At 36.0% G+C, this 19824-nt stretch overlaps 1 protein-coding gene across 1 annotated transcript in view; it reads left to right on the top strand.

Annotated features, from left to right (window-relative positions):
• The window catches only part of CHRM3 (cholinergic receptor muscarinic 3), a 669187-nt gene that overhangs the window by 346545 nt on the left and 302818 nt on the right, over nt 1-19824 (top strand). The window contains exon 3 of the mRNA XM_069064484.1: nt 12289-12449. The gene's annotated coding sequence lies outside the window, so the exon portion shown is untranslated. The remainder of the gene's footprint in view (nt 1-12288; nt 12450-19824) is intronic.

Genomic DNA, 19824 nt, shown 5'->3' with positions numbered 1-19824 from the left:
TGTGTGTGTGTGTGTGTGTGTGTGTGTGTGTGTGTGTGTGTGTGTGTGGCCTAGTTCCTTTCTTTTAAACTTTATCTCTGCTCCCAGGTAAGAATGGGCTCTGTCTCAGGCTTCTTGTGCCAGTGACTGCAGGCATTGCTGTTTACCTAGTGTTGTACTGATGTTGCCATTGAGGCCCAAAATGTGTTGAGGGGTTGGAGTTGGAGGTAGTTGGTGCTGCTAAAGGCTGTAGGGGTCTGGCAGTTTACCTGGTGCTGAGCTGTGGTCCTAGTAGTGGTGTCTGGTACAGACTGAGGCCTGGTGGGGTTTTTCTACATTTCCTAGGGGCTACACTGGATCATATGGAGTTTTGGCCTCTGGAGGGTGCCTCTTTGCCCTGGGTTGTACTGAAGCACAGAGAGGTCTGGCAGTTGGAGGATATATGTTTTCCTGGGGCTATGCTGAAGGACCTGGTCGTTTTAGGAGCTGTAGTCTCATGGTTCCATTGGTTATGCTAAGGCATATGGAGGTCCTGTTCCATCACACTGGGGCTCAGGATCTCTCCCTGGTTTGCTGAGAAAGGGTTTTGGTGGGGTTTTACTATTGGCTTGTTCTTGTCTTCCTCTTTTACCTGAGTGAGATGGATCCTTCTTGTTGATCCTCCAAGTCCTCTAGGCTAAAAGACTGCCCCACCCCCTCTTTCTGTTGGTCTACTGTTTCAGGATTTGTTCTAGGGTGCTATTTTGTGGTTGTTCGGAGGTGACTATGAGAAAGCTACAGCAATTTCCTGCTTACTCTGCCATCTTGGCTCCTAGAAATCCTCCCAAAAATCAAATTCTGTAGCTACACTACAAATTAGAATTTACGTAATTTTCATGTAAACTGGTATTAACATCAGGTAACTAAAACTACATACCATACATTTGAACAGAAAAATCATAACAAAAAATGGAAACTAGAAAATATGTCTTATCTGTCAATTAAATAAATAGTATCATAGTGAGATTATTGCAGTTTGGGGGCTTTTTGTTTTCTATCAATTGAGTTTTGACAGCTGTTTGTACAATATTTGCTTCTCCATTTCAGTCATATAGTAAGCATTTTTCTGTCTTCAGAATGATAATTATGTGTTAGAAAATTGTAAAACAGATAAACAAACAAAGAAGAAACCCAAACTAAAGCTATTCTGAGGAGGGAAGCATGATGTGGTAGAAATAACACTGGATTAGAATTTATAGCATATAATACATAAATAATATAAAATACATAATAATCATAATAACAACAAAAACAAAAACATCAGCTACAACTACTACTACAGCTTCTACCACCACTAACATTATATTGCATTAAGAATTTTCAAAAGATCTTAAATTATTTCATTTGCTTAAAAGGCTCAGTGAATACAGTTCTGAGTCTGAAGTAAGGATGGCCTGCGTTCAAATTTAGCCTCGGACACTTGTTAGCTACATAAACCTGGGCACGTTACTTATCCTCTGTTTGCCTTAATCCACTGGAGAAGTAAATGACAAATCACTTCACTGTCTTTGCCATAAAAGCCCCATGAATATCATGGGTATGCTCTGGTTCATGGAATCATAAATAATTGGACATCCTTTGGGCAGCAAGGTAGAACAGTGTGTAAGAGCACCGGCCCCAGAGTTGGGATGACCTGGGATCAAATCCGGGCTCAGACACTTAGCACCCACCCAGAAACACCTGGTCATGTAACCTTGAGCCTGTTACTTAACCCCAATTGCTTAGGGGCAGCCAGGAGGAGCAATGAGTAAGAACAATGGTCCCAGAGTCAGGATGACCTGGGATTGAATCTGGGCTCAGATACTTAGCAACTCACCCAGAAATAACTGGCCATGTAACCTTGAGCAAGTTACTTAACCCCAATTGCTTTAAAATTTTTTTTTAAATAAATAAATAGATAAATCATTGGACACAACTGAATAACTGAACAAGCAGAGTAAATGGTAATTTAGAGAGAAAAAGAATAGGTGCCAGGACAGAATCTTGATGGTATACTCACCATTTGCATTATTTTGCCAATGTTTTCAGTGTCATTTAAGGATTTTTTAGCTTTTGTCATATTTATTTTATTAAAAAATTTCATATTATGTGAAAATGTCATTCCATTTGAATTCACCATAATTTAGACTATATTAAATCATAGAATAGTCTGTCTAAGATGTGAATTCTTATCAGTTTTTGTCATAGTGATATTCTGTTTTGCTTAATTTATATATTCCAGGTGCTAATTTTATAATTATTTCACTATAACAGTATATGATTTTAAGATTATGTTCCATTATTGAAATGTTAGAATATTTTCAATAAAGAATATTACTTTTTAAAAGCACTATGAATATTATAGATATAGATAGAAGATATACATATCTTCTAACATAAAATGACTTCTAGTCTTTCATAATCTTTTTAATTACATATTTCTATAATTGTTCAACTTGGCTCAGTCTGTGGTTTCAAGGAATTAATGAGCTTTGCTTCTTTTTGGATTCTAGTTTGGATTATAAATTGATACTTTTGGTGCCAATGGGTTTTTTGTTGTTGTTGTTGTTGTTGTTTTGCTTTTTGGAGGGCAATTGGGGTTAAGTAACTTGCCCAAGGTTGCATGACTAGTTTTGTGTGTGGGTGTGGGTGTTCAGTGTCTGAGGCCAGAACGGAAGTGGAGTACTCCTGACTCTGGGGCCCAATGGGTTTTCTTTCAAAGTGGGTGCTTTTGAACAAAATTGAAATTTTAAAAAACTCCTTGTTGAATTCTTGACTTTATATGATTAGATCTACAATGAAAACAGCAACATAAGGTCTCCAGGTAGTTCCTCCTTCTCCAAATTCACAGTATCTTCCAACTATTCATGAATGTAATATGTCTAAAAAGCAATACAACAGATCCTGCTGAGTAGAGTACAGAGTCTTATGTCCAGGGAATATTTTTGACATGCAAAATTTCTATGAGCTTAAAGTTTCCCTTTCCCAGTTTTCCCAGCTTTAGTTGATATACTGATTAACCCATGTCATACACTCCCACTTGCTTCCCTAAGCCCCCTTTTGGTTTTTTTTTTTAATGGAAGTGATAAGTGTGAATAATAGGGGTGAGAGAAACAGAGAGTTGATGAACAGGGTAGAATCATATGTCTGTTGAAATAGAATGGCATTTTGAATTTTGTACCTGTGCAATATGGTAGATTTTAAACTTGGAGTCAGAATATTGGATTGTCAGCATGCTGATTTGTAGATGTGGAAGAGTTTTCATTCAACAATTTGAACAGATAATTTAAATTCTAATGAGTACAGAGTATTGGACAGGATTCAGAGCTTAGATAATAACCTCAGTCTTGTCTGCATTGAGCGTACAGTTGTGTGAGGCAATAATAAACCCATATAATTGTAAGATGCAACATCACATGCCTTGTCAAAATCCACCCTTGGATTATTCCCACCTTCTAGCAGCCTTGTTCCTATAGACATGTTGCTAAAAGGACCTGGAGAAAATCACAAAAGTATGCTAACTGGGTCCACTACAAATTTATGTTACATACTCAACTGGGCCTTCAGTGTAGCAAAGTAATCCTTATATTCCTCCTTCCAACTCACGTGACAGTTATTTCAAACCTCTCCAAGTTTCCTACACTATCCAATTAATCCCAGCACTTTCAGCTGAGGACATTGCCTCCAATATGACTGAGAAAATGTAGGTCAGTGGAGGTCATTGGCCTAAAGTTCACTATTCTCTCCTTATATGGCATCACTCTTACATCTTGCCTTGCTATCTCTCCTCTCCACCCTGTCTCTTCTGAAGAGATGAATCTTCTCCTTGCCAAGTGAAATCCCAGTACATGCATCTTATCAAAATTTGTTTTCTGAAACTTATTATCTCTTCTATTATCAATACTCTCTTAAATTTTCATTATCACCATATCTACACACTAGCTCCTTCTCTGTTGCCTTTAAACATTCTCATACCTCTTCCATTTTTAACAACAATAACACTTGATCTAATGATTATCTGATTATAATAATGATTATCTGATACTTCTCTTTCCATTTTTTCTAAACTCCATGAGAAAGACACCTACAAGCTTCTGGAGGTTGGTGGAGAATGAGGGAATTGGGCACCCTGGGAGGAAATATGGTAGTTAGGAACCATGCACTCAGTCCCAAATGCCCAATGCCATTTCATTATGAGATCTGGATCTTTGCTTCACTATAGTCATGTTATTGAAATTTCTTGGCTGTGGTACTTTGTTTCCTAACTGAAGAAGACAAGCCAATTGGGATAATTGTTTATTGTGGACAGGTTTTTGAGAAACTCTCTCTTAGTGTGGGGGACCTTTGCTTCAGACTTAATTATGATTCAAGGAGTGGGACCCAAAGCATATACAGAGAAAGAAAAACCTTTGTTAGCACTCAAATTCAATGTCATATCAGTTCTGGACCCACTCCATCCAGATCATTAAAGTGGAAGAAATTGCTGCCAGTGAGTACTGCTGAACCAAAGTCAACGGGTTCCACAACTTCATAACCAAGTTTTCTCTATCCCACACAAGCTACCATCTCCAACACAAACCATATTTCATTACCAATTGCCCAACACAATATCCTAAATGCAGAGAAACATTTTATTGATTTGGTAAATAAATTTCTCAAAGTTATGAAAAAAAAGTCTATACTCACAGATTCCTCTTCGTGCCTTCTCACTCAGTTCTAAGTCCTCTGCAACCTGGCTTCATTGTTTAACTGAAAGCACTCTTTCCAAAGACACCAACAACCTCTTAATTGATTTATCTAATATCCTTTTCTCAATCCTCATCTTTCCTGACCTCTGAGACTATCAGTCAAATTCTTCTCATCTTAAGGCAACAAGCATTTATTAAATTTATTAAATCCTTTCTGTGTGCCAGTTACTGTGCTAAATCTGGGTGTTCTTTCAGCTTTAGGTTTTTCTAACACTGTTCTCCTCTTTCTTGAATCTCTTTTAACCTCTCTGACCTCTCTTCAGTCTCTTTTGCTAGATCTTCCTCCAGTTCACTCCTGCTAACAGTGGGTTTTCACCAAGGTTTTATCCTGGGCCTTCTGATTCTGTCCTATATCATTTCATGATCACTTCTCCTGGGTTCAGTTATCATTATTCAAGTAATTTCCAGATCTAGATAACTAGCCCTCAACTTTTTCTTGAGAAATAATTTTGTATCACCAACTGCCTTTTGTGGATATGGAAGTGAACATCCCATAGGCTTCTCAAACTCAGTATATCCTAAACAAAACTAATTATCTTTAGACTCAAATCATCCCCTCTTCCAAACAACCCTTATTATTGTTGAGGGCATTGTCATCATCCTCATTACTCACTATCATTCTTGATTCCTCTATCCTGTTCACTACAGTTGCTGTCCACAGTGCCTGAAATGTTCTTCCCTGTCGCCTCTGCCTCCTTACTCCCTTCAAGACTCAGCTGGAATCCCACCTTTTTCAGGAATCCTTCTCCCCTCCACACCTTACCCCCAAAACTGCTAGTACCTTCCCCCTAACATTACGTTTGATTTACACTAAGTCTCATATGTATACTTTTCCTGTCATTTGTCTTTCCAATAAGAATGTGAGATACCTGGGGGAAGAGATCATGTTTTTGTTTTTCTTTGCATCTCCAGGGTTTAATACAGTGTCTGGCAAATAATAAAGCACTTAATAAATTCTCATTGACTAATAGACATGACATGTCCATGAAAATGTTGAAAGGCAACTACGCAAAGCCCACAGTAAAAGGCAGTTACCAACTGGGGTAGAGAAGGGAAGACTTCATCTTCCAACATAATCTTCAGTTTGATTCAAGACAGAAAACCAGGGTCTCAGAGGGGCACAAAGGCAGACCATTAATTATGACCAAGGAGTGAAAATCAGTATTTGCTATTCAAGTTGGACAACAAAATGGCTTTTAATGAAAAGGGGATATTGATTTCTTCTGCAGCATGTGGTTCAATAAAATTGACTTTGAATAAATGTATATAAAATAAACCCTATTAACATATTGACTTCCATTTAGAACTCGAAAAATTTCTAATAATTATCTCCTCAATAAGATTGCTGCCTGAAGTGAAAAGCCTCCTAGACAGGATTGAGAAGAATTGCATTTGAATCCTGACTCAAACATCATCATAATTTGTTTTCTGTGAGATAATAAGGGTTAATGTCTGGCAGAAATAGTCTGAGGAGATCAGGGAGCATGGAGTTTAGAGACATTAAGACCAGGAATTATAGAAATCCAAAACATGACTCAAGGTAACCCTTGAAAAAGTAAGGAAGTAGCTCGATGATTGCTAAAAACAGATGATAGAAGAGGTAAATGCCAGAAACAAACAAAAAACAGGTAATAACTTTGGTGAACAGTGTTCATCAATCATGCAGATTGTTTTTTGTCTTTTAGTCTTGAAGAAGACCATGACATCAGGAACATGATGCCATGTCTTTCAGGTGAATTGGATTTAAGTGAGTGAGGACTGTGCAAGGTCACCAGTCTCATTTTCTTCTCCAGAGTCATCTAGGTCCAGTGGCAATATATAGATCAGAGATGATTTATATAGCCCTAGATGCAGTGGGGGACCTTGCACTTTTTAAGCTAAGGTCTTTCTGAGTCCTCACCTTGATTGAGGCAATGCCCATTCAGTGATTAAGGCTAGTTAAGAAATGAGACAAGGAATGGCGCCTTTTACCTAATTAAAAAAAAATCAGTCTGGGAGGGGAAGAACCCCAAGGGTTTCTGGCCAAAACAGAAATGATTACTATTTATACTCACTCTGAGCTATCAGGGACCAAAAGTGACCACTAAGTGTGCTTAGTCTGGGACCTACTGTTGGTCAGTCAATGAGAGCTAGAGTGGATTCGATTTAAGGCCTAGCCTAAAGAAAGGAATCTAGCCAGTAAAGACCAAGATATCTTCCTAGGTTTCTGTCATTAAAATTTATGTTGGCTGAACACCCACAAGTAAGGGTATGATACACTGTGTGGGCAAAGAGAAGGGAAGAGAAAGGGAGGGAGGGAAGAGGGAAGGTATCTTGGACTACTCGCAGATTGTTGTTTGTCATTTGTTCTCAAAGAGGACCATGTTAACAGGAAGTAGATGCCATGACTTGCAAATGAATTGGGTTTAAGTGAGAGCATTGTACAAAGTCACTAGTGTTTTGGTTTAAACCCAGGGACACCTAAAGCTATTGAGGTGGGTGATCTGCCCATCCAAAAACTGTTGGGGTTTAATGATGTGTTGTGGTGGAACCATCCCAAAGAATTCAGAGTCAGACTACCAGTAATCCAAGTATAGGCATTTATTAAAATTGACGCCTGTCATAAAGTGGGCTAAATTCCAAAAGGAACCAGCAACTTCAGAGAAAGCAAGATGGATTTTTATACAGTAAAGATGCAATTACATAATCAAAATTTACATAGAATAGAGGAAGATGATTAATATTAGAAAGGTAGGAGGGATGTGTTAAAGGATTAGGTAATGGAGGAGAGGTCCTGTCTATGGTTCAGTAGTTAAACATTCCGTTCATGTTGCCCTCCAGTTGGCTAGCTATTGTGGTCTTGTCTGGTCAAGACAGATAAGTATTGTGGTCCTGTCTTGTACTAGATGGATGATGTGATTGTGATTGAATACAAGAACACACCTATTTCTGTGGGAATGTGTCTAAGGCAGTGACTAGGTAGAGGCAGTGGCTGGGATCTCATCATGGGATCATAGACACTCCTACTGTTTCTGTGGAAACCAAGAGCTCAAGGACATACCTTTTTTCCAGTAAGCAGTGAGGCATATATGAAGAAGTTAGGACATTAGCGGTGGGGCTAGGAAGGGTATAGTGGGGTTGCTGTTCAGTGGGGCTGGGCCCACAATGAAGTTAGAATATTGGGGCTGGGGGCAGCTTTATTAGGATTCCATTAACTAGCCTGACTTTCTCCTCTGGAACCATCTAGATCCAATGGCATGATATAGATCAGGACAACTGGAGATGGCCCCCCATCATTCAGTTAGATAATTTGTCATATGACAAGGAGCTCCTACCCCCAATTTACTTTTTTGAGAGAAATGAGGTGCGACGCCCATACTTAATTTTGTGTAAGGATACTAGCTTTATGATAAAGGCCTTCCAGATTTAAGCCAATGATCCTATAATTATTTAAATTTTCTAAGCTTCAGTTTCCTCATCTACAAAATAGGTATAATAATTTTTGCACTGTCCTAGTACTCAGAATTATCAAGAGAATCAGGTAAGATAATACATCTGGAAGCATCATGTTATTTTATATATGAGCCATCATTAAGATATGATAGCATTTTTACCAACTAGCATTACTAAATTTGAAGCTGAAATATGTTATAAACCTTCAATCAGTTTCACTTTGCCAAAAGATTAAGATCAAATGTATGTGACTGTGACAGAGAGAGACACAGAGACAGAGAGACATAGACAGAGACATACAGGGACAGAGACAAACCAACCTTTAAAATATGTATCAATAAATATTAAGTAGCTTTAGATAGATTTTATATAGTGAAACCTTACTTTTTCATACCAGGGCTTGAGCAAGAGACCCAAATTGATGACTAATTTAGCAAAGATTTTCTGAGAAGGGTAAATAGTATGTGTTTTAGCATTTACATTTACATATATGCATATGTATCCATGTTTGTGCATATTAAATGTGTACATACACATAGTTGTGTATACATGCACACAAATATTTAGCACACAGTACACCCATGTATATACATAGATAATGCACATGCAAGTATGCATATGAATGTGTGTATGCACACATATGTAGCTCATTATGACATGTAGTCATAGATTAGTCATACATACACATATATGCATGCACATTGCACATTTATGCACATATACATAGATAAGAAGCAAAACCAACCCCAATCACATTAATCACCATCTTCTCTCAAATTCTGATTGGGACATGCAGCACCCTGAACCCAGGAGCCATGGGAATTCCAGTGTTCCCCAGATCTTCTAGCCCAGCTCCCAATAACCATAATTAAAGGGAGAAATCATTTTGAAAATCCATTACTACCAGAAAAAACTTCTGATCAACTTCACCAACTGACAGATAAGCATGGGAGTCTGGTTGTGGCACCATCTCACAAAACAGCAATCCTGCTTCCAACCCAGTCCTTTTCTGGAGACACATCTCTTGTGGATACAGGGTCAATCTTACTCATCAATTGCTGACCAATTTTCACTACACAGAGCAGGCAAGCCAGGATGACTGATGCAACAAGGTAGCCTGAGGCAGAGCCAGGGTGGTAGCATGTGCCAGGCAAATTGAACCATCACAAACCACCTTGACCACTATTTCCCCTCAGACCCTAATGGAGACAGTCTAGAACCCAAGAATTTTGGAGAGAGTTGAACCCAGGAACCCTGGGTACAGTAGTGCTTCAAATCCATTGAACTCAGACATAATCTAGGAAAGAAACCCCTGTGGAGATGCAGCCTGGTAATTATTCCTGCAAGTGCTATAATCAGAGCAACTGAAGACCCAGAAAATAAAGTTCTTGGCATGAAAAGCCTTGACACTGTCAAATAATTCAGCATCAGAAACTGTAAATCAGAGAGTACTTGTACCATCCATTTCAAGACATGTGTCTGGAAATACCATATAAATTTGAGTCATTATTTTTATCATTACTGAATTTAGGCAATGACCTAGAGTAGACTGAAAGAGGTTGAACTTGAGTAAAATTTTGAAGGATGAATAAGAGAAAATTGGATTGTGAATTTCAGGGAAAGGCAATGATGTCCACAAATGTGCAGAGGCAAGATTGTGAACAGTATATTACTGGGGCTAGTTGGGAGAGGAAGTAAACCAACTTATATGTAGGGGGATAATAAAAGATAAAATTGGAGAAGTTGAATCTAAATTGTGTAGAAGTTTCACAAATGTGGACCTTATACTGCAAGAAATTACTTGAATTTTACATAATATTATAGAAAAGAGTTGTAGAGCAGTAAACAACTCCTAACACAGATAGAAGAAATTAATTTAAATCAAGAAAAGATATAGTCTACTCTTTTCCAAAACTGCTTTAATTCTGAGGTACTATATACATTAAGTATACAAGGAAACTATTGAACAAAGGAAGTCAAATAACGTAACAAGTGAGATTAGAGAAGACTGTTACTGTCTGTTGCTTAGTTTCTAATGTGTTTAAATGTATGGTGTTTTGAAAGAGTTGTATTAAATGATTTTCAAGGTCTCTTCAAAGTCTGATATTCTATGTTACTGTGATTAAGCCCTTAACAAAAATCGTGATGACTTGAGTAAATCAATTAATTAAATTTGCTTTTCATCTTCAGCTGAAAATGCTTTAGGAAGGAAGCAGATTGTGTTGACTTAGTGTAGAAAAGAATCATGATATAGGGTTTGGTTTTTTTTTTTATATTATTGCTCATTTCCAGAATCAATGATAAACTTAGTTGCATGGGATTTCAATTCCTTTATCACTTGTCCCAAATCTTATTGATGGGATAAATCTTTCATAAAGTTTACATGGAAAAGAATCAAAATAATTCATTCTGATGCACACCTTTTCTCTATTCCCTTATGTTTTATTTATATAAACTAATTGAAATCAACAAGACTGACATTGCAATGATGATACAAAACTGGATTGAATTTTATACTGTAAGATGCTTTTAACCAAATTCAAACTTTACTCACTTATTCCCTACACATCCCCACTGTGGTAACTTGAGGAGAAGGGCAAATACACTGGTTTGGTTTCCTGTCCTATTTTTATATCTCTACTCAGGGAAGGAGAAGAAGGAATCATTCTATTCATGTGTCATACACTAAGGCTTATGGTAGTTTGCTAATTATAAGTTGCATTGTCTTTGTCTCAAAAGGAATTTAAGAGCTGAACCAAGTATAGTTAGGTCTCTTAGCCCTCAGTGATTACACAGCTGCAGAATTTACAGCCCAAATGTCAGCCGGCTTTAGCATTGTCTTAGGCCAAAAGGCCGAAACCAAGCAAAGTAAAACTCTTCGCTTAGTTATTATAAAATGTAATGTGGACCAAACAATAGAAGTAAATCAGAACATTTTTGCCTTGTTATATTTTAAACTCTAACTTTCTGTGAATTATTTGTCTTCACAGGACTTTAGACCTTTCTTTAGCCATGCCTTTGCTTTCTTTAAACTATATTTGCCTTATTCATTTGTTAAAAATCTGAAGAGATCAATTAATAAAATCTTAAATCACAAGTGAAGTTCTAAACTGTAGCTTAATAAAAAAAATACGTATAGTATGTGATTTGCTTATAGAGAAACTTTACTAAAATCATAATGATAGGGGACAGCAGTTAATAGAGCACAGGCCCTGAAGTCAAGAGGACCTGAGTTCAAATCCAGCCACAGACACTTAATACTTACTAGCTGTGTGACGTTGGGCAGGTCCCTTAACTCCAACTGCCTTGCCTTCCCCTCTCAAAAATAAATCATAATGATAATCTCATTTGCCCTATCCATTTTGCTTAATTATCAAAAATTGCTGCTATATTTTTATACCATTATAGTCAGTATGTATGTTGTTCTCTTTCTGCTTCCTTCCTTCACTCATTTCATACACTTCTTTCAATATTACCTTTTGTTGTTTTGGTTCATTTTTATAGAGCAATTATATTTCACACTTTGACAAACCATAATGTAATCTTGCATTTGGAGTAGGCTTTTCAACAAAAATTCACATATAGAATTTTGAGGTCCTTATGAAGGAACTTTAATAAAACCATTCAAAGATTTTTATTAATTTTCCAGAATTAGAAAATTATACTGTGAATGTACTTATGTAAATCAGTCTTTCTTTGGAGAGGTAGTTTTGTATAATTTCTTTGGTCTAAGGAGGACTAAACTTCACCTCAGTTATTCCTTAACCTTGGCACCCTTTTTGTATTAGATCTCTTAATTCATTCATGTACAGTTTTATCTTAAAACACCTGATTTAATTGGAAAATGTTTTGAACTTAAAGTTGGAAGGAGCCTTTAAAAATTTTAAGTCCAGTGTAATTAATCATAGATTCTCAAGAGTCGATAGGACCACAATGTCCATCTAGTTCAACCTCTACCTTTAGAATATTCCCTTTTATAGCATAACCAAGTGTTGGACAGACAGTCTTTGATTACAGAGCTCCAGTGAGAGGGATTTTACCCAATGTAGCCTATCACATTTTTGGATAAAAGTTCTCTTTCATTGCTAAACCTAATTTTGTCTCTTTGCAGCTTCTACCCATCACCCTTACTGAGGAAACATGGAGAACCTGTCTCATTCCTCTTCAAGAATGTCCATATGGCAGTCCTTCAAATAATTGATGATGGTTTTTAAGTTTGTCTCCTCAAAACCAAAATATCTTCTCTGGGCTAAACATTCATCTTTGATTCAGGTATTTCTTATATGGTAGAATCTTCATTCCTCTTACATATATGGTGGTCACTATATTCACTCAACATTTTCCAGCTTGCTAATCTCCTTTCTAAAGTAGCACCTTGAAATGAAAATCATATTCTATATATGGTCAGAACATGTAACTGACACTAATATAATTACTTAATTATGGATATATTTTCACTCAGATTCTTAAATGGATTTGTGATCTCATCCATTTAGGAGATTTAACTGGTAACTGTCTTTCTCAGATCACTATTTTAGCACAGTTAAAACCACCATTCTTCATTCTGCTCTGTCCTTTGCCTTGTCCACTGCCTTGATACCACATGAGTAGCTCTTCCTCTCATGATGAAATCAATACTTCAACTGTTCAAGAATGGGGCATGTAAATCTGCTCTGCTATAGACCTATTCCCCACATCTGTAATTTTTTGAACCAAAGTCCCCCATACCTAGTCACCACTCAGCATTGTGAATTTGTCCCATATTAAGAGATAAACTTGAAGGCAGGAAATGCCTTTGCTTTGGGTGTATTTTGTTTTGTTTTAATTTCTAACCTTAGTAAAATGCTTCGGGTAGAGAAAGCATTAAATTAATTGTTTTTAATTCATTAATTACGCCTTTTTCAACTAATTTAATTCCTTCTTTTTCTCCAAGACCCAGTTCTAATAATTCTTCCTACATAAAGTCTTCCCTAAGCTCAAAGTCTTCTCCTTGACTCTTCTAGTCTCACTTACCTGCATTTGTTTTTTTTGAATATTTCCTAAGCATTTATCAGCTCTAACATAATATTACATGTGCATTCATACTTTATGCTTCCAATTAGATTCTGAGTTCCTTGAGGGCAAAGAATGTATTCTTTTATATTCTCAGCTTCAGATTCATTTATTGTCATGTTATGTGCACCTACCAAATTGTTAGATTTAATTTTCACATTGCTTTATTTTCTGGAGGAATTTTGATGACATTAAATCTTGTAATAATTATTTAGTTTTATTTTAACCTGACATTTGATTTTATTGGCATAGGAAAAAGTGAGGAAACTCCCTTTACCACTGCAAATCAATATCTACTCTGCAAGTTATGGTCATAGACAGAGTTCCCTGGGTGCCTGAGAGTTTTGTGACCTGTCCAGGACCATAGAGTCAGTAAGTGTATGAAGCAGGACTTGAAAATAGGTGTTCCTGATGACTGGGACCTCTTTATCTACTATACCACTGGTTACTGCCCAGTTAGTCTTGTGTAAATACAATTCTGCACTAAAATTTATTTCTTTTCTATATATATCCTATTTTCAATCATACACCAATTTGTCAGTGGCATGCTGTTTATTGTTTGCTTGCTGGTTCCTGGGAAGGAGAAACTTCATTTTTTTCTGTTTTTATCCAAGTGTAGATTTATGTTCTTACTTTATTAGTAGAATAATTATTACCTTTTCTTAGGTCATTAAAAGGCTAGTCGGAATTATCATAATAAATTTTACATAGTACTTAAAAGTCGGTAGAGCTCTTTACAAACGTTATCTCAGTTGAGCTTAACTAAAATCCTACGAGCAAGGTACCAAAAATGTTATCCCTCTTTTGCATATAAAGAAACTGAGATTTAGAAAAAGTAACTTACTTGGCCATAGTCAAATGGATATATCACATGTGACACTTTCATCCAGGCCTTTATATAATTCTAGAGACTATGTTGTCAGTAAAAGTTGTTATACTATAAAGACAGTTTTAAAAAAAACTGAAATAGGTACTAACTTCCTTAAAATTCATCCCTGTCTGTGTAGTTGAAAGATATATTTTATGTTCAAAATAAAATTTTATTTTATTTATTTCAATCTGAGATTTCTCACTGAAGCATCAATAAAACATTGTCAGCACGGTCATTCAGCTACACAGTGCATATATTCAGAAATAAGCACAATATTCCTTGGCTTGAAATCCCTCTCATGTGATTGTCATTCTGCAGCCAACTTTCTCAAAAGTTAGACAAAAATGCTAACTTCCTTAAAAGGAAAAGATAGAACAAGAATAAGAAATTTCTCCCCTTGCTCCTTTTTTTTTCCCGTTGTTCTTTCTCCTTGGTAATTGTCTAACAATGACTTCCCTGCTCTGGTTCTTATCATACATCTAGTTATTTCAGGCAAATTGGTTGTCCACTTCAATTAGCAAATTGGTGTCTCTTTACAGGGATGTCTCATTTGTTTGCAAAAGGATCACAACCAGACATCATGATTTCCTCTAATTAACAGAACTATTCACCTTCCTTTTCTTTTCATGAATCTGGAGGAAAGGGAGATAGAGAAAACTTTCATCAGGACTAAACTTCATTTCAATAGAGGAAAAGTGAGTCTGGCATACAGAACAATCTGTTTTTGTTTTTCCCCTATTTAAAATTCCAGGCTTTAATTGATATTCTTATATTGACTGACCCCTGTGCTAATGCAATAATAAATATCACTGGCAGCAAATAATAAGGGGGGAATGGGACATATAATTATGTATAAAGGTGAAGGGAGGGAGAAGAATTATCTGTCTATTTACTCATCTTCTGCCATCTTTGAAATATTTATTTATCTTTGAGATTCTTGCCGTTACCTAGCAAAGAATGTTTAATCCCATAGCATTTCATAGTAATCATTATTAAAGTTATTTGGAAACTAGATCTATTTTTTTTTCCTTTTATAATATTATTCCTACCAAACTTAGAAGGAAAAGATTTTTTAATTGAAGCTTTGTGGTTTTTTTGAGAAAGACAGAGGTAATTTGCAGTTAAATTAAATAGTGATGCTTCTTTTTAGGTTTCAATTTTTTCCTTTCAAGTTAGCAGGTTAAATATCTTTCACACAGAGTAAGAGGGAAAGTTATATGAAAATACTACTCCCTGGACTTTCTGTTAGAATCGTTTTGTTTATCCCACAGCATCTAATAAAATTTCCTGCATACTGTATAAATGCTTTATAAATGCTTATAATGGTGTGCTTCAAAAAGTCCTTGAGGGATAGCAAGAGACTTTCTTTCCATTTTTGCAATCTGGACAATATTTAGGCAAACTACCAAATGAAGTGGTTGATAGTCAAGAGGCAAAGTATAACAAGGTGATAGGCATATTCCTCTAAACCTTATAAAATTATTGAAGGTCAAAGTTGGGATAATAAGTTATATTCTTTATTAGATCATTTAGCAATTGGATGTATTGTATATAATGTGTACTGGCTTTTTATCAGAAATGGTTAGTCACATGGCTTAGTTTCTAAGCTGGATTTAAAAGACCTTAAAATATTTATACTAATCATTAGTTAACCAATCTTAGTTTTAATAGTTGTTTTTTTTTGAGTGGTGGTAATTTCTGAATTTTACCAAAAAATATATTCCAAAAGTATTATCTCTAAGTTTTAGGATGTATAGGCTTCATTCTATCTCTTTGCAGCTGAAATTTTCTTCTTTCTCCCTTCTCTGCTCTGAAAAGGTTAAACTGTACAATATTTAAAACTATTAATAAGTGACCCATGTCATAGGTTCAGAAACCATCTAATAATTAACCACTAAGTAATTAACTTAATTTCCTTCTTTTCTTCTGGGGTGCTAGATTGGTAGATTGATCAAATGTTGTAGGTAAATTATATCTGCTTTTTAGCAAAACAATTGACAGAGGTTCTCATGATATTCTTTTAGACAAGTTGGAGAGATGTGAGATGGTGAACTTGTTGAAAACCAAAATAGTGTTGCTTAATAGATGTCTTTTTCACTGTGTGGAGGTTGGGTTGGCTATGATACTTCTAGGGTTGGATGAATGCAATGACAGGACAAGAATGGGTTTGGAAATGCCTACATGAGGGTGTATACCTGACCTTCAGCCATGGAGACAGTAAAGATGTAAGATTCTAGATGAAACAGACCTAGGGCCTTACATAGGTCATTAGAGTCAAGACCAAGTTATTGGGAAACAGTTGGCTAGTGTATGGTCAGGGAAACGGGTATTAGTGCTAAGTAATTTAAGGGGAGAAATGAAATGTATCAGATGGACAAATTGTCATACCTTTACATAAAGATGAGGTTTGAGATTAGGTAGACTGAGGAAAAGGTTTCCAACATGGAAAAAATTCTACATGGATTGAAGGACTAATGTGTTATGATTTTAGGCCATGATCAGGCCCCAAAGATTTGAAAAATTAGGTGCCAGTTGTTCTCTTGGGGCAAGCTGTTTTGTGCTACTGTTGTTGTGTTGCTTGATGTGTGTGTGTTCATAGACATACATTATTTTTTTCCTATAGTGCCAGAGAGGCATATCTCCTTATATCACATCTTGGTCTTTATTCAATCTGAAAGCCCCAAGGTTTTGGCATGTAGGTTTAATTGATTACTACTTTAGCTTTTCCAACATAGTAGAGTTGGCACTTTACTGACAGTGTTTAAAAATCCAGGGCTACCCCTATGCCATAGGGAAACATTACAGTAATAAGACTTTAGTGAAAACTACTACAATTATTATTGGAAAATAATCAATTATTGGGGTGTCTAGGTGGCGCAGTGAGTAAAAGCGCCAGCCCCAGAGTCAGGCGGACCAGAATTTGGTTCCGGCCTCAGACACTTAACACCCACACAAAAAAACTAGCTGTATAACCTTGGGCAAGTTACTTAACCCCAATTGCCCTCCAAAAGGCAAAAAAAAATAAAAAATCAATTATCTAGTACAGTGCTTCTTAAATTGTAGGTTTCAGCCCCACATGGGGTCATGAAAACTTTGGCAACAGTAAAAGGCTCCTGAACATGCAACAACCAAAAAATAATTAAAAATCAAACACATAATGAATCTGAGATGTTTCTTGCAGTGCTTGCCTGTATTGTATCACTCAACTTCACTGCAGCCTTGGTTCTGAACACAAAGCAGGTGCACTTTGCACTGTGCATGCCTTAAGGCTACGCAATACCAACTAAAGCTGCCAAAACTCTAAAAGGGGTTGAGAGTGGGAAAAAGTTTAAAAAGCCTTGATAGAACAACAAATAAAAAGATCCCAATTAGTTTTAAAAGTTACTTTGGTAGATAGAATACTGAGCAATGTTCATTTGTTATTTCATTTAAAATTTTCAAATAAAACTTTCTCACAGACTATTAACAAGGAAATGCTGTTTTATTCTTACCCCTTTCACCATTGTGAGATTAGAAAAATAGTTGTCAATTATATATTATTAATAGAACACATGGGGCATTGGAGTAAATGAAATGTGGAAGGGCACAAAGTGACAGAGCCTCTTGTCTGAGCAAGTACCAAAGACTACACTTCCTGTGTGTTAGAAGAATGTTTAAAAGAGTAATGATGATGTGTAGTTCAAATGTAATGTATAAATGAAACAAAATAGTTCTTGTGCTAGTGTTTACCAAATTTTGCTTTGGTTGTGTGTGTGTGTGTGTGTGTGTGTGTGTGTGTGTTGTGATGATGATGATCCTGAGTTCAAAAATGTTGATCTCTAGATATGCTCACTGCATGGAGTGATTTTTTGTGGGGCCAGGGTGGTACTTCAGAGCAATTTTTATAAGGATTTTTTCCTCAGTTAAATTTTAAAATATCTTATTAGAAATGTACCTCCTTTTAATAGCAGCTAGCATTTTTAGAATACTTTAAGGTTTGCAAAGTATTTTACATAGATTACCCTTTTTTATCACAAGATGGACTCAGAAATGATCTATTGGCTAATCATTCCTAATCAAACCCTCTTTTATGCTAGACATGTTTAATTTGAAAGATAACTGCTTGTCATTTCTGATTACTGTTCAATTAGCACTGACCTCTAACATTTTCAGTAGAGTCAGATTCCCTTCCCTCCTTTCAGCCTTTTGTATCTAATAAGAAATATTCTGGCAATACTTGTGAAGGCTGGGGAATTATTTTTTTAAGGAATTCCTTTTTTGTAGTATGTGTCATCAGTTTTGTGTATCCATATTTTCATATACTAGAATTGTGTGTTCCTGGCACTTAGTCTTACTCATCTCACAGTCTTCATCTTTCCTCCTCGACCTTGATCCCTGAGTATTGTGTCAAGTGTTTCAACTCCTATGCATTAAACCTTAAGACTAAAAAGTTTATCATGCAATCTCAGAGATACATATAACAAAAAGTAAGAGGTAAATTGAGCCTATTATACTTTATAAATAAATAATCCACTTTTCTCATTTCATGAGTAATCCATTCTCAACATGTTTGGTCCAAATTTTCCCCTTTTGGACATCTAAGGTGCCTTGGATTATCGTTTTATTTTTATAGTTGCTTTGCTTTGACTTAATATTTTGGCTTCATTTTCCTGTCTCTTTGCATTTAGCTCAAGAAAAGATGAAATTTTATGGCAATAAGTATTTGTTATCTTGTACTGATATTGATTGCAAGAATAACTACATCCTCATGCCACTGTATGTAGACATCTTCCTAAAACTGCTCTCATTGTTTTGAGATGCAACTGTTGTTTGGAAAATGGTTTCTCTCCTAGAGAACCTTGTAGCCAGAACTACTTTTTTTAAACAGACATTTTTCCCTAAGTCAAAAACAATCTTTAATATGATACAGAACATAACTAATTTGTCATGAAAGGCAATTTTTAAATGAGAACAGCCTTTAAAATAGATGTTAATCTTGGGGGGAGAGAAGTCATCTTTTTAAGTTTTTTTTTTTACATTTCCCTGTCGGGACAAGATCTTAGAGATCATGAAGCCCAATCCTACAAAATACAGGAATTTATATAATCCCAGGGGTGAGATGATCATATCCTTTGGTTTAAGTACTGCACTGATTGACACTAATTATTGGAAGTCTCATGTATCTTTTACTCTGATTGTATCCCCACTTCATAGATGACACTAAAATATTTCTCTCTTGTTATATTTTCCATTCTTCCTTCTGTTTTTGTACCTAAATCATTATGAAAGGAAGGATAGTGTTCATAAATATGCAAATAGCATAGTAAATCATTGAATTGTAGGCAGATAGTAGATCAGTAAATCTGACAGGTATAAGATGTCTTGGTCAGAGCTAGTTTTAGCTTAACTCTTATCTAGGATTGGCTCTGGGAACCATGAAATTTGACAATTTTCTTTGGATAGGAGGTAAAACGTGTTTTTTTGCTATGGCACTTAATAGCCACAAACTGAATTTTTCTTTTTCTTACAAAGAAACTTTTATGTTTGTTTGTGGCCATACTCCATCCTGGGGAAGAATCTACCTTGTTCTCTCTCTCTCAACATTAGCGTAGCCATTTAGTCTTCAAACTACCTGCCCTTTACTGTGCTCCACTTCCATTAATTAGTCATTCCAAATATTAAAGGAAAAGAAGGGAAAGAAGGAAGGAAGGAAGGAAGGAAGGAAGGAAGGAAGGAAGGAAGGAA

This window comes from Petaurus breviceps, unplaced genomic scaffold (assembly GCF_028583685.1).
Source record: "Petaurus breviceps papuanus isolate PSGF00001 unplaced genomic scaffold, PetGlider_PUasm1.0 90633, whole genome shotgun sequence".
NCBI lineage: Eukaryota > Metazoa > Chordata > Mammalia > Diprotodontia > Petauridae > Petaurus > Petaurus breviceps.
This window is presented reverse-complemented; position numbering and strand designations above follow the sequence as displayed.